The 16208-nt window shown below is 46.8% G+C and overlaps 1 protein-coding gene across 2 annotated transcripts in view; it reads left to right on the forward strand.

Moving 5' to 3' along the window:
- Positions 1–3055: 3055 nt before the first annotated feature.
- The window catches only part of WIPF1 (WAS/WASL interacting protein family member 1), a 122268-nt gene continuing 109115 nt past the window's right edge, over positions 3056–16208 (forward strand). The window contains exon 1 of one of the 2 annotated variants that reach the window (XM_055307685.1): positions 3056–3203. The gene's annotated coding sequence lies outside the window, so the exon portion shown is untranslated. Of the gene's footprint in view, positions 3204–3526; positions 3607–16208 lie in introns of those variants that run through there. The other variant, XM_055307688.1, reaches the window with a different exon arrangement.

Genomic DNA, 16208 nt, shown 5'->3' on the forward strand with positions numbered 1-16208 from the left:
TGGCACCACCGAGTCTGGATGCTAGTCAATTCAAGCCATTCACACCAGCAGAAGCTCAGAGGTGGAATAAACACAGGAAGTCAAGTCAAGAGACAGTATGCATAATAGAGGGTGTCAGTGTCAAAATAATCTGGGTTCTAATGTTCACAAGCTGAGTGACCTTGGGCAGGTTTCCTAAGCTCTCCAACTCACAGTTCCCTCATCTGTAAAATGGGGACAAGTATCTATTTCACAAAGTTGCTGTGAGAACTAAAGGGGATTCTATATGTACCAGGACCTAGCCTAGTCGTGGCGTTCATTTATTAAGTGGCAATGAGTACTAAGAACGTGTCAGGTGCTGGCAACACCGTGGTGAACCACACGTCTCTCCCCCAAAGGGAGCTACTGTCTGCAGGGGAAGACAGGTATTAAAAAAGTACTTACAATAAACGAATAGTTGCTGTACGAGGAGAAGTTCTAAGTCACTATAGCCTAGTTCAGAATTTTCCAAAATGAGAGCTATGAAATGGTAAGCAAATAAATATATGTATTAATAATCTTCTGCTCTGGTAACCTTGTCTTTGTCAATCTCAATGTCCTTCTCTCTCTCTCTCCCTCCCTCCTTCTTATTTCACAGTATCATGACAACATTTCTGGCCTAACTTCATCTTCAAACAGCATTCAACAAACCATTTTTTCTTATTAATTCATTTATATCAGTGTGCACGCCTGCAAAAGTTTAGCATAGTACCTCTGGCTGCCACTGCCTGCTTCTCGGTTTAATTTGGCATTACCCAAAGGGAAGAGGGTATCTGTGATGGAATTTTAGGTTTTCATTTTTTAAATTACAACCCATTTTTAGACTTTTTCAACTTCAGATTTCAAATTTATAATTAAGTTGCAAAAATAGTAAAAAAATGTTTCCAGAAACAATTTACTCATCTTCCCCAAATGTCACCATTTTACACAACTACAGCCCACTTTTTGAAACTAGAAAAAATACCACTGATAAACTATTATTTAGGTTTTGACTTCAGTGAGGGAAGCGCTGGGGTCTGAGGACAGATAGCCAGAGGCATGCTGTACAACTCATCACTGGCATCATGAGTGATTTACAACAGTGGACAATTCAGCTTATCATTTATTTTGGGCTTCCAATGATGAAATGATGGGAAGGGGCATGTACATTACCTTCCTAATTTCCTTTTGTGTATAATGCCAAAATTTACATGGACTTTTGAAAGACTTAAACTCAGGAGAGTTGTTTTCCCAGCTAGTATTTAATCCATTCCCTATGAGGTCCCAGGAACTCTGCTGAACTTTGGGGAATCAAAGATAAGATTCCTGTTCTGCTTGTGTGCCACACTCTGCTCATCTTATAGGGATTATCACATTTAATCTTTACAATAATCCAAGGAGGATTATGCCTGTTTGAAGCAAAAAAACAAAACAAAACAAAACAAAAAACACAACGCTTAGAGACAGCCAGGAAACCAGCCAGCTCCTCTGCTTAACATCCACGCCACACTGTGATAAGCGTTATTGATACCTCTTCAAGTCTGGAATACTATATTGATACATGAAATCACTTGTCCTCGTTTGATATAAAACACAACCATGTGCATATTACCATAGAAACGGCTTCAAAATAAAAGCAACTGTATGATAAATCTTAAGAAAAGATGGGTACGTTTAGGAACATTTGCCAACAGGAAGGTTTTACACACATCACTTGACCTTTCTTGCAGAAGGGCTGCCTTCCCTGTTAGGAGTATGTCAAGATACAAATGTGCACATGACAAGGGTACAGGAAGACACAGCCTCAAGTCCAGGATGAACCGTCTCCTCTGCCTAGGAGAGCAATACTCTAGGGCACATATTCCCACCTTTTCTGCTGTTACTCAAAGGGGCAGCCAGCCTTGGAATTCTAACTCGACTGAGTGGGTATTGCATGGATCGTACCTTGCTGGTGTTTTTTCCAAGGCACACGTTCTACTATCTGTGTCGTCTCGGTGTTCCCTTGTCTTTGGGTCCCCAGGGCTTTCAGCACCGGTGCGAGCCTGCTAAGGAGAGAGTCAGCTTTGGCAACCGAGTAGAACTAAGACCCCTCGCTTTCTGCAAACTGGGACCGTGCGGTACCTGAGGACGAGGGGGGGCTTGTCGGCACCATCCCTGGGGAGGCAAAACTGATCAAGGAGTCGCCCCGGGGCTGCGGGGCGGGGAGGGGGGGGAGGCCCGCGCACATGCACGTGGGCTCCCGTGGGCCCCGCTGCAGGCTCCAGGAGGCGCCCGGGTGCTGCGGGGCGGGGGGCGCACATGCACGTGGGCTCCCGTGGGCTCCCGTGGGCCCCGCTGCAGGCTCAAGGAGTCGCCCCGGTGCTGCGGGGCGGGGCGGGGAGGGGGGAGGCCCGCGCACATGCACGTGGGCTCCCGTGGGTCCCACTCCAGGCTCCAGGAGGCGCCCGGGTGCTGCGGGGCGGGGCGGGGGGAGGCCCGCGCACATGCACGTGGGCTCCCGTGGGCTCCCGTGGGTCCCACTCCAGGCTCCAGGAGGCGCCCGGGTCCTGCGGGGCGGGGCGGGGGGCGCACATGCACGTGGGCTCCCGTGGGCCCCGCTGCAGGCTCCAGGAGGCGCCCGGGTGCTGCGGGGCGGGGGGCGCACATGCACGTGGGCTCCCGTGGGCCCCGCTGCAGGCCGAGGTTCATCTTTAAAATGAATTTGAACGTAAGGGGTCCCCCAGCTGGCCCCCGTCTTTGGAGAACAGAGGAGAGAGAGAGAGAGAGAGAGAGAGAGAGCGAAGGGAAAAGGCTCTCCCTCGGGTGGGGGGCGCCCCGGCGGCGGGAAGGGGCGCCGGTGCACACACCTCTGCAGACGCTCGAGCCGGGGAGGGGACGGAGCCCCGCGGGCCCCAGCCTCCCGCTGCTCCGGGGGCTCCGGGGGCTCCGGGGGCTCCCGCGGCGGCGGGGCGGGCGGGGCGTCCGCGTGCGGCGGGGCCGCGGGGGGAGGGGAGGGGAGGGGAGGGGGGGAGGCCGGGGAGCCGAGGGGGAGGGCTCACATCTCCGCGAAGTTCCCGGATGGTCGCAGCCTCCCGGCGCCGAGCGCTTTTCCTGCCGGGCCGGCTCAGCCCTGCCGACCCGGGAGAAGTTTCCCAGGAGGAAAGAAAAAAAAAAAAATGCCCGGCGCGCGGCGGGGCCGTGGAGCCGCCCGGAGCTGCAGCAGCGCGGTAAGGGATGCGCGGGGCCCGGGGGCTGGGGCGGCGCCCCGGGGAGACCCCGCGGCCGGCGGGAGGGCAGGGCTCCCCGCGGGGTGGGGGCGCCCCGGGACGGCGGGGCGGGGCGGGCGGGGCGGGGGGCCGCGGCGCCCCTGATGCCCCCTGGTGCCCCCGCGGAGTCCCCGCCCCCCGGCTCCCCGAACGGGGCTCCCGCCTGCAGCCCGCGGCTCGCTCGGGGCTCTGGCTCGGGGCTCGGGGCTGCCCTTCCAGGCGCTGCCACCCCCTCCCCCCGGGGGCGCTGTTGCCCCCACCCCGGGGCCTTTCCCGAACTTTCCGGGCAGCCTCGCTGCAGCCGTTTTGTACCCGCGCGTCTGTCTGTCTGGAACAGAACCGCCGAAGATTGCAAGTTGCAAGCGTAAGGGAAACCAGCCCAGGGGACCCGAACCTGGGGGGGGGGGGGATAGACCTTCACCCCTCTGGGATGAACAGCGGGTGCGCCTGGGTCGCCTGGGTCTTCGGGCCCTGCAGGGTCCCTCTGGGGCCACGGGCTCCCGGCCTGACGCCTTATCTCGGTTCTCGGGAAGCCTCTCAAGTTGTTGGCAGTGACTGGGTGCACTTGGTCCCTTTTTCTGAGAGTTCCGTGTCACTACTGTCCCCCCCGTAGTCACCCCACCCTCGGCCGCTGGCCCCGGATGGCCCCGGACTGAGGGCGATGCAGCCGCGGAGCCCCGGACACAGGCCCGCCCTGGGTCGGTTTTCCTTTGCCAGTTTCCCAAGGCAATTTCAAAACAATACTGTAACTTCACTTTGAGTCCTTGGCTCTTTTTTTTTTTTTTTTCCTGCTCAGAAATGCCTTTTCCTATAACGGGTAAAATAACTTACCGGGAGGGTTTTCTTGTACTTTGCATAAATCACGTTGTGACTTTTTGAAATGGAAGAGAGCGAGCCCCGGAGGCCGTCAGCATTTTGCATCTTAATCCCTCTTTACAGTGCTCACGACGGGGCCTTCCACTCTTGCTGTGTATCTTTTACACCTGTCGTCCCCATAGGGTTGAGTTTCTCAGGAACCAAACCCCTGTCCACCTGTAGGAGCCCATGACCTGTCACGGAGGTGTGCAGACTAGAGTCTGCAGATGTTATTCAACATTTTAGTCCCATCATCATCATCTTGGGACCTACCCAACCCTGCCATCACTTTGGCTCCCCTGGGAAGCACATAAACTTTTTTTGGGTTTGCAGGGCACCTGGGTGGCTCGTTTGGTTCAGTGTGTGACTTTTTTTTTTTTAATTTTTATTTATTTATGATAGTCACACACACAGAGAGAGAGAGAGAGAGAGAGAGAGAGAGGCAGAGACACAGGCAGAGGGAGAAGCAGGCTCCATGTACCGGGAGCCCGACATGGGATTCGATCCCGGGTCTCCAGGATCGCGCCCTGGGCCAAAGGCAGGCGCCAAACCGCTGCGCCACCCAGGGATCCCAGTGTGTGACTCTTGATATTGACTCAGGTCTTGATGCCACCCTCCTGTGGTCCTCAGTTCTATCCCTGTGTGGGTCTCCACACTTGGGCTTGGAGCCTACTTAAAAAACAAAACAGCAGCTTCGGGTTTGTGTGATGTAGAGCAGAAGGGTTTGTGAGCGAGGTAAGACCACATTCTGGGACGTTGACAGACAGTGAGATTACTTCCAACTAGAGTGATGCGTGCCTCCTTCCGTGTACTTGTTCATTTCACCAGTTAAGTCTCTAGTGGGAATTCAGCCACTTTCTTATGCCCTTAGGCAAATCTTGGAACTTGAGACTTCCTTATCTCATCCAGGAAATGGGGTTGGCCATATTTGCTTTTTGTCCATCACATGGAAGGAGGATCAGGTGGGGTGATGGGAGCTCAGAACAGCAGAAAGCAAAGCACGAGCATCAGAGGGCCACCCAGACACCATAGAATGCGTAGCATCCATGCAAAAGAGCGATGAAGAGCTGAAGTGGTGAAGGAGAGGAGTGGTGAGTGAAAAGAAGTTGGTATTCTCTTATCTTTCAACTTTGCTGTCTCAGGTGCTCTGGCCAGAGGTGAGCGTCCTTTTGTGGGAAGAATTCATTCCTGGGTCTGTGTCACTGTCTGATATTTCAGGGTGTTCGTAACTATTGGTTGTAATTTTAGGAAGTAGACACTTTCTGCAGTGCAGAAAAGCACCTTTTATTCTTTGCTATAACCCATTTGTTTTTAAAGTATCTCATCTTCAGGATTCCATCTCCCGGAGAGTCATGGTCTTCCTGAAACCTGCCTTCCAACGAGGTCTTCCAAATTCCTAATGATTTCCATGCAGAGATCTCTCTGCCACTGTGTCCCAGCGGTCCACAGTTACGCCAGGTGTTGGAAGGTTGGTAGGCATAAGCCTTGAGAATAGCCAGGACCCACATCTGGGAAGCAGGTCTCAGTGGGACTCCAGCCCGATACTCATTTGGCATTGAGGGTCCCTGCTAGGGGTCGCTGCTGTGTCCTGTGCCGTGGTAGAGTGGGAGGCGTTGCTCAGAAAGAGATGGGAGTTTGCCTCTGACCGCTTACCTTCTGGTAGAGGAGACAGGTTTCAAACAGTGGAATGCGAGGCAGAATGTGGTCAAGAAGGTAAAAAAAAAAAAGATACGGATCAGATGCAAGGAATTTAGAGGAGATCGAAATTGCTTCCAGCTGGAGGGAGTCAGTCCTTCACTTATTTGTCCATTTAACCAATATTTAAGAGGTGTCTCCTGAGGGCCAGGCATTGCAGGAGTAACAGGCCATTCACGTTGCCTTCTCCCTTCACTCCTCCAGTGAGGAGCGGTTCAGGTTCCAGCTCCCTGGGACAAATGAATACTTCTTCCCTCAGCCTCATTGTGTCATCCAGCCTAACACTTGTCAATTGTTCCTCACCCTGTAGGGATAACTGGCAGGTCAGAATAATTCTGTCTCTTGAATACTTCAGAATAATAAAAACTCTGCTCACACCAAAGCCCCCAGAATACCTTCAGTTAGTTGAGTAACGCTGTTCTGTGTAACACACTGAGACTGGGATTGAAGGATGCTGGGCCTTAGCCATGGGTGTGCCTGGAAGCTTATAAAGGCTTAATTCTGTAAGTCTGTGGGAGGCCCAGAAATCTATCCTTTGAGAACTCCTCACCGCCTCCTAGGCAATACTGATGTGCTACGAGGTACGGAGTCCCCTAAGGATAAAGCATGGGTCAGGAAGTTGGGCAGATCTTGCTTCCCGTCCCAGTTTTGTCTTTTGCGAGTTCTTTGACCTCTGTTTCTGTGCCTTTAAAAACGAGAAAAGGTTTTCCTTTTGTAGGATCTCTTCCTACAAGGCTGTTGTGAGGGTCCGGTGAAGTCATGGATGTGGATTGCTTAGCAGCTTATCCGGGCCGCTGCTTGGTATTTGTGGGCCATTATTATTACTGTTGCTAATGTTAATATATGGTGTTAGTATATACAGAACGTTGTTGGTATTCGTCTTGTCGAATGGAGATTCAGGAAGAGCCTAAACATGGGAACAGCAGCATTTTATATAAATGAACATATAATAATCCCTTTTAGCAGTCTGTAGTTTGTAGAGTGTTTCACCTCAGTCACCTCGTGCATTCTCTTAACAGCTGGAAAGGGAGGGATCCCACAGAGAAGAATCTCCGTATTTGGGGGCTACCAGTCTGTGATCTGCTTACCCAGTCAGGCCTACTCTGCTAAGGTTATCCGGGCAGATAAAGGGTAGGAAAAGCAAAGACAAGACATGCTGTACCTCCCTGGCCCCTTGGCACCAGGAAGTGGCATTTTGTGACAGTCATGGTGGCCATCACCAATGTGAGGGTGACCAGTGGACTCGACTGCCTGCCCCAGGCCAGGCTGCTCTGGTCACATATAGAGCACCTAAGCCCCCTGGGGTAGGAGTTCCATGGCTTTTGCGTTTTCCTTTTGCCAAGGATCAGGAAACTTTGATTCCTGGGAAGCATGCTCAGCATTAGTCTTCAGATCAGTTATAAATACTTGTTGAGAAGTCAAAAAATACGCTTTAATACTACTCAGCTAAAGACACACTTAGCTGAAATAGGAGACAGAATCACCTACAATCTTCATTAGTTTAGAAGCTTCAATAAGCATAGTTCTTATTGCTGTGGTGTTTTTTTTTAATCTTTTTATTTTTATTTTTTTTTAATTTTTATTTATTTATGATAGTCGAGAGAGAGAGAGAGAGAGAGGCAGAGACACAGGCAGAGGGAGAAGCAGGCTCCATGCACCGGGAGCCCGACGTGGGATTCGATCCCGGGTCTCCAGTATCGCGCCCTGGGCCAAAGGCAGGCGCCAAACCTCTGCGCCACCCAGGGATCCCATTGTTGTGGTGTTATATAACATTTTAGCATTACTTACTATGGATACATTTTTTTTCTCTTCCAGTAAGCCATCTTTCCAGTATGACACAATTTCTTCTTTTTACTTTTCTTTTATCTCGTAGTTATATTAAGGGAATCAGATTCTTCAAGGCTTTCTATGATCTGGCCTAGGTTTTAAAAATCTCTCCTCCCTCCATTCCTCCTGTCTTCTCTCTGCTCTCCCTCCCTCTTTCACTTGCTTTCTTTAATGTTACCACTTACTACGTGTCATTTAATGGAATCATTTAATAGCTACACCACCGTGTGAGGTAGGTCCTGCTTATATACGTGGAACTGGAGGGTGAGAGAAAGGTAACTTGCCCAAGGTCACACAGCTGGTGACAGAGCATGCATTCAGACCTGCACCATTCTGATTCCAACCTCTGCCCTTTTGACCCTTAATTTCACTTTCATTGATTATATACTACTTTGCATGTGCTGGGCTCCAGCTAAACTATTCTTATCCGTCCCCATCTGTTTCCTTTGCATTGCCATTTCTCCTCCACACTGCCGCCTCTCTTCACCTGATGTGGAATCCTATGGATTCCTCAACTTGGCCACAAATGCTTCTTAAGAAGACAAATAGTAGACCTTGCCAATAGTCAATAAGAGGAGACTGCCCTAAAAAAAGAAGAGACCCGATCACCTACAAATTTCGCTAGTTTAGTAGCTTCAGTAAACATGGGTCACATTGTAAAAACATGCTTCTTGATAAGAGCCATGAGCTGATTCCTGCCTCTTCTAGTAAATTCCTGTAGGTATTTGTTTGGGCCTCATCTGTGGCTTGAAATCCATTCTGTCCTGTATTGCAGTCACACGTGTCTCTCTTCCCCCACTAGATGGTAAACTCAGGGCAATAACTTTTTTTTTTTTTTTGAACATTTTATAGTCCCTCAGAAATAGTAGGTTCTTGTTTAGTAGGTTTTCAATTAATGTTTATTGAATGGTGGTTTATTTCTGCCACTCTGGTTGTAAGATTTGAGATGAGTAGATTTTTCATAAAGGCAAAGTTGATCTTGATGTTTTACTGAAGATTATCTGGGTTCTGAAGATGCAAAGAAACAAATTTCTTCTTAAGAGTAATAGTCCTCTGGGACACGTGGGTGGCTCAGTGGTTGAGCGTCTGCCTTTGGCTCAGGGCGTGATCCCGGGGTCCTGGGATCGAGTCCCCCTGCAAGAGGCCTACTTCTCCCTCTGCCTGTGTCTCTGCCTCTCTTTCTCTGTGTGTCTCATGAATAAATAAATCTTTAAAAAAAATTAAAAAGTAGTCCTTCACCATGATTGGTTTGTATCATATGTTTTTAATCATATGCGTAATTAGCTTTTACTGCTGTATATTTTTATGTCTTCTCAATTGAACAGTAATAATGATCCAATAATAAAAGAATGGAATTTTGAATTCTCATGGGAAGTTGGGGATTAGTGTAAAACCTAAGAAGTGATATTTGCTCATCTAATACCGGTACCTGGGTCACTTCCATGTAAATGAGGGTTTGGATTCTCCCACTCATGGATTTTCTACCTTTGTCTTCAGACTAAGAGGTGATGCACATCCTGATGAAGTTTAAGCAAAATTGCAGGCTACCACCCTCCCCATAAACTACCGCAGATTTCTTTGTATCTGGGGGATAAATCGTTCTCTCAGATAAGAGGTGTCCACAAGAGAAAGGACATGGTGAATAAATAGGAAAATTTAGAGCCAGCTAGTTTCTTGAGCCAGTGGAGTCCATTACAACTTAAAGGTTTTTTAAATTTATTTTCTATTTTTTTACATAGGTAATACCTACTCCATTTAATACATTTCTGTATAGGTTTACATTATTCAAATGTATTTTTTCATAAGCAATACTTGATTAACTATGTGGAATATGTACACCTTACCTCATTATAACAGCTAAACATGGTTACATTTCTCCTATTTTTCCCTCTTGTATTTCCCACCATTTATTTACATATTTAAGACTGTGTTACATGGATATTGTTTGCATTTTGCTTGTTTTCCCTTTTTGGTATTTTTTGGACATACTACTACTTTATTTTTTTTAATATTTTATTTTTACATAATCTCTACACCTAATTGGGGGCTCAAACTCACAACTGTGAGATCAAAAGTCGTATACTCTTCAGACTGAGCCAGCCAGGTGCCCCACTACTACTGTGTTCTTAACAGTTGCATAGTGTTCTGCCGTAGCAAGCTGTATATAACATGACTGGTGCTTTATTGGTTGTCCGCAGTCTCCCATCAGAGTTTGCCCTGCTGGTTCAGTGACCATCAGCTCACCTGTTGGCTCTTGCTAATGATGCCCAAACATATTAATTCATTGAGTCAAGTCAAACAACCAGTCATTCACTGACAGAATAAAGATACTCATTTAGTTGTCATACATAAACCAATGGGCAGTTGAATTTCTTGCGTGTCAACCACTTGTGTCTCCCCAGCCCATTTCTGAAACCTTCCATGCATTTTTCTGTAGGCATATGCAGGACATTACGTCTGTGGACTGAAGAATTTAGGCGTGAGAAGGACCAAGAGAGAAATCTGGCCACATCTCAGAGTGATGCAATGTTGAAATGTTGAACGTGTTACCAAGTAATATTTCAGGAAACTCTGAGACTCGCTGCCCTTCTGCCCACCCCCGTCCTCCAGCAGAATAGATTCTTAAAGTAGGGAACCTTCGGACATCAGAGAAGATCTTGAGAAAACATGTACCCAGCTATTTTTTTCTCTGACAATGTAAACAGTGAGATCAGTGTCTTAACCACAGTAGTCTTGTGTTATGGGGATGGATATTTAGATAATGGAGACAGTCAGATCGGCCTGAGATATAGGAGGGAAAAAATGGGCTGTTCTTGAACAGCCCCTGTCATAAGCAGCACATGTACATGCTGAGGGAAGGACTTCAGGAAGGACCCTGGTGATGGATTTGAGAGAGGTGTCAGGAGGAGAATGAGAGAAGCAAAGCCCTTTGCTTTCCCTGGTCCTCGAAGGCCAGACTGAGGGGACACTAAGACAAGATTTCAGATGGTACTGAAATTTCTAATCCAGTTTTTGGGAGACTAGAAAAAGGCAAAGTAGTTGAAGGCCCCTTAAAACCTTTTTAAAAAGTAGTATAGCAGTTTATTGTAAGCAGTACCTATTCTTTTGTATTAGAGCCGGAATTTACCATGCATGGGTTAAGAACCCAAAGTATCGGTTTAAAAAAAAATCTCAGGTTTTGTGAGTAAAATTTCACATGTTCTTTTCTGAAGAGTTTTAGCACTATATAAAAAAAAAGCCTCACATTTTATTTGAGATAAATTAAGAAATTAGATTATCGTTAAAATTAAGGCAAGCCTTGAGTGACATTTTATAAGATGTTGGTGCTAGAACCTCATTAATTAAACATCTATCCTTGATTTTCTCTTTTTTTGATGAGGAATGGGAGAAGTAAAGGGAAGAAATTCTCAATCGGTTAAAGGACTGTGCAGTGGTTATTATGGTATTATTTTAACCATAAAATTCCTTTCTGTATAGAAGTTCTGTATGCATCATCTCTACTATGCTGTGATGAAACAGTATGTCTCATAGAGCTAAGAAGAACCACCAGACCAAATGTTCAGTCTTTATAATTTAGTCTTTGCTCCTTTCTTTTTGTTGAAAATGTGATTTTACCACTTTTTAAAAATTAAGTTGTAGTTTTCACTTTGTTCAGGTTACAAAAGTATGTGCTTGCTATAGAGAAGACAAAAAAAAGGAAGAAATATGTAAAGAAAAAGTTAATAATTTTTCTCTTCTCGCTCTCAAATTCCAACTCCTCAAGGTGATCAATATTATCAGTTCAGGATGCGCCCATCCTCAGCTTTGTCCTTATGATATAACTATATCCAAATAGAAATGCCTATATTTTTTTTCTATTAAAAAGAGAAACACATTGAGATGCAGTTGACATATAACATTGTGTAGATGTAAGGCGTATAATGTACTGATTTGATACAGTTATATGTTGTAATATGATGACCACCATGGCTTTAATACCTCCATCACTGTCACATTATTATCATTTCTCTTTTATGGCAAGAACATTAAATATTTCAAGTATATAATTTCAAGTATATAATTCACCATTGTTACAGTCACAATGGTATGCATTAGATTCCTAGAACTTACTCATCTAATTGCAAGTTTATACCCTTTGACCAACATCTCCTCATTTCCTCTACCTCCAGCTCCTGGTAACCACCACTCTGTTCTCTGTTTCTACAAGTTTGGCTTTTTTAGATTCCACATATAAGCAAGATCCTACAGCATTTGTCTTTCTCCGTCTGACTTATTTCACTTTGCATGATGCCCTCAAGGTCTATCCATGTTGTCACAAATGGTAGAGTGTCCTTCTTTCTCTTGACTGAATAGTAAATACTCCATTGTGTATGTATACGTCATTTTTATCTGTTCACCTACCAGTGGACATAGCTTGTTTTCATATCTTGGTAATTGTGAGCAATGCTGCAATGAACATGGGGGTACAGCTATCTTTTCGAGAGCCACAGTTTTTTTTTTTTTTTATAAATTTTTTTAAATTTTTTTATTTATTTATGATAGTCACAGAGGGAGAGAGAGAGAGGCAGAGACACAGGCAGAGGGAGAAGCAGGCTCCATGCACCGGGAGCCCGACGTGGGATTCGATCCCGGGTCTCCAGGATTGCGCCCTGGGCCAAAGGCAGGCACCAAACCGCTGCGCCACCCAGGGATCCCTGAGAGCCACAGTTTTAAAAAATATTTTATTTATTTGACAGAGAGAGCACACAAGTAGGGAGAAGGGCAGAAGGAGAAGGAGAAGCAGCCTCCTTGATGTGGGGGTCGTTCTCCAGACCCTGGAATCATGATCTAAGCTAACGGCAGACACTTAACTGACTGAGCCACCCAGGTGCCCTGCCACCGATTTTTTTTTAACATAACAAAACATTATAGACTCCTCTCCAAATTAAAAAACTCATTTAAAAAAAGTTAGAAAATTTAAAAAGATGAGATGCCTGGGTGGCTCAGTGGTTAAGCATCTGCTTTCAGCCCAGGGCGTGATCCTGGAGATCAAGGATCGAGTCCCGCCTCGGGCTCCCTGCATGGAGCCTGCTTCTCCCTCTGTCTGTGTGTCTGTCTCTCTGTCTCTCATGAATAAATAAATAAAATCTTAAAAAAATAATTAACTCATTTATATCACGGCTGGTTAATATTCCATAAATTAATCATTCAAGTTGTTTCAAGTTTTGTGCTATAGCAACAGTTTTTCTCTAAACATCCGTGTGCATTAATTTGAACATGCTAACATACAGAAGCTTTTATTTTTGTCTGTCAGAGTCCCCAAAGTGGTATTACTTTCCAAAAGTTGTAGTAATTCGCAGTCCCACTAACACTATTTGAAAATCTCTGTTTCCCCACATCCTTGCCAGCATAATTTATTTTAGAAGTATAAACTTTCTAATCTCTTTTTCCTGTTTTGTTTCAGATGATTTCATTAGGGAGCACTTGTCACTATCTTTTTAAAAAAAACATTTATTTGAATTATTCATGTCTTGTCTTTTCCTTCATTTTCTAAAGTGCATATGATTTGTCTTCTAGAGCTGGAGGAGAAAAGCTTGAGCCTAAGCTCCCTGAACTTGATTGTTCTGTATTGAAGCGAAACAAAACACTTGATTTCTCTTTATAGTAAAGCAAATATAGACTTCTCAGTCCCAGTTTTCTCCTTCTAAAAGTATATTATGTAAGAAATTGTCTCTGGAAATACCGATGTTTTAATAAAAACACATTTACAAAATACAAAGACGGGAAATTTTAAAGGAGCTTCAAGCTTGCACAGCTAACTGGGTTTCCCTCTCGAGAGCAGAAGTCTGAAGACAAAGGTTCTTTGAGAGCATTAGTTATAAGTTATACTGGATTACATCAAGAGGAAAAAGTGAATCACAGCAGATAGGAATTTAAACCTGGAGCGCTGTTGAAAGCCCCCGCGCTGTTGCTCCTGCTTGTTTTTCTGGGAGGTGGGACTAGATTCCACTTCTCCCGTTCTTATAGTTGCTGAGTTCATTATAAAATTATTTGTGTATAACTCCAGCAGTACATTGGTTAATCAGAAACATCTGTACAACTGGATTCGTTTATATGAACAGAATAACTAAATCAATCAGCAGAATTTCTTGTATTCGGGTAGGTCGGGCCAACATTGTGTCGTCCAGAATAATAACAGTCCTTTGTAGCTAACCTGACACAGATGGCAAAAGGATTGTGTCTGGGCAGCAGAAGTTGGAACTGAAAATGAAGAAATCCTGTGAGTCCTTGATATCTGCCTTCATTAAGTTTTACTCTGCTTTGAATGGTGGTGTTTTAAAGGCCCAGGCGCTTCAGAGAGGGATGTCCTTGTTCAAAGAAGGAGCACAGCCGAGTCCCACCTTTGGAAGGACGGAGGCTCCTGGATGAGGCTGAATTGTCCAGAACAGAGTCGCCTGAAAGAGAAGTGCGAACGTTCTTCCAAACTGCCAGGGGGCCTCGGCCGGGAACAGGCCGGGAACAGGTCCACACCGCGTGTCTGGCTGGAGGGAGTTGACCGGGGCAGAGGACGGGGGTCCCCGGGGGAGACTGAGGCTGGATCGCCGCCTGCCAGAGCCAGAGCAGCTCCCAGGGTGGCGTGTGCCTGTGCACAGCCCGAGGTCCACAGGGGCTGAGCGGGTCACAGGGCGCGGCCCCGGCCGTCTGGCTCTCGCCCCGGTTCCCCTGGACACCTCAGTACACGAACACGGGGGGGTGGGGGGCGGGGGGTCTGATGAGAACAGGGAAATCTCTAGACGCCGAGGCCCCCCGAACTCTCCACCACTTAAAACTCCAAGTCCTTCCCAAGGCCAGAAGTCCGCCGGCCCAGCTGGCCGAACCCCCAGGCGGGCTGCGTCGTGAGCCCGCGCTGGCCTTCGGGGGGGGCTGCCTGGCCCGCGGCGGCCTAGGTTTTGGCCGGTGGGGGTGTGGGTAGCGAGCGAGGGGAGTGGCCCAGGGCAGTGGCGGCTGCTTCTCTTGCCGGGTGCCACAGCCCCAGCCCTGGGACCGGCGCACGTTGGCATCTCCTTGGGGCCCCCGTGTGCTGATGCCGGAGGGCACACGGCCCCCCCTGCTCTACCTTCCCTTCCACGCTGCCCTTGCCTTCGGATGCCCATCAGTCCTCCGAGACAGTGTAGACTCTTAAAAATTAAGTCACTACCAGCTTGAGTCCTGATATCAACAGCTGATTTAGTTAATGCCTTTTGCATTGGATCCTTTGTTAAAAGTAGTGGGAGGGGTGCCTGGGTGGCTCAGGCGGTCAAGTGTCTGGCTTGGGCTGGGCTCATGATCCCAGAGTCCCTCTCCCTCTCCTCGTTCTCTCTCCCCCACCCCTTAAGTAAAATCTTGAAAAAAAAAAAAAAAGAGTAGGTAAGTGGAGAGAGTAGAAGGGTAGGAGCCCAACACACGTATTCTGGTTCCGGCTTTGCTGCCAGTAGTCATGTGACCTTGACAACAGTAAAACACTATGTGGAAGTCGAGTGGAGAAATCTATTGGAAGAGGCAGCTTGCGCCAAGGAGAGGATGCCTGTGATCCCTGTGATGGGGCACCCAGCATCTCCAAATTGGGCGCTATCTAAACAGTGCAGTTGTTAACATTTTAACGGATCAGTTAGATATCTGATGACAACTGGAATTTCACCTGGCCTGTTTTTGACTCAGTATTTGATAAATGAGAGAAAGACGTCTATCACATCTCTCGTTTAGCTGCAATAGTATATGTGTGTTATGTGTAATATATATAATCAAATTCTATTTTAGCAAACTCTTCAAGTTCTTTTTTTGTTTTGTTTTGATGATTTTATTTATTTATTTATTTGAGAGACAGAGCATGAGCAGGAGGGAAGGAGGCCAAGGGAGAAGCAGACTCTGCGCTGACCAGGGAGCCCAATGTGGGGCTTGATTCCAGGACCCTGAATCATGCCCTGAGCCAAAGGCAGACACCCAATCAACTGACCCACCTGGGTGCCCCCATTAAGTTCTTTATACTTGAATCCCATTGTATACTTGCTTAAGAAGGAACATTAGCTGTTACCCTGAGATTTTCTTTGTAATGTTATTTGTGGAGATGGGATTTGAGCCAGATGCTCTCCAGGTATGCCCAGAAGATCTTGTTTTATTTATATTCGCTGAAAATCACCTCACTAGGTGCATACACACATGCAGTATATTAACCCTTACTCTCTATTAGTACACTCATGGTCATAACCTTGAAAACCGTCTGTCCTCGCCATCTACTACACCTAAGTGCATGCGCGCGTGCATGTACATAACATCATTTGCTTGCTCTTTTTAGGAAGCACTTCAGATGTAACCAGGAAGCACCAATTCCAAACTTCACTGAGAAAGTCCTTTGCTGGAGTTATATTCATTAGCCTTTGTGGCTTTTTAGAAGGCAGAGGCCACTGCTTACTAAAGTGCTTTTTGTGTAATCTCAGAGAAAACATCACAGGCAGGTGACTGTAAGCACATGCTTTGGAAGCTGTTCACTGTGGCGGTGGTGATTCCTGGGAGTAGATAAAAATACCCACATGGGGCTTCACTTCCAGAGTCCTGCCATGATCTTTGATTGGT

The sequence above is a fragment of the Nyctereutes procyonoides genome, unplaced genomic scaffold (genome assembly GCF_905146905.1).
Source record: "Nyctereutes procyonoides isolate TBG_1078 unplaced genomic scaffold, NYPRO_anot_genome, whole genome shotgun sequence".
Lineage (NCBI taxonomy): Eukaryota > Metazoa > Chordata > Mammalia > Carnivora > Canidae > Nyctereutes > Nyctereutes procyonoides.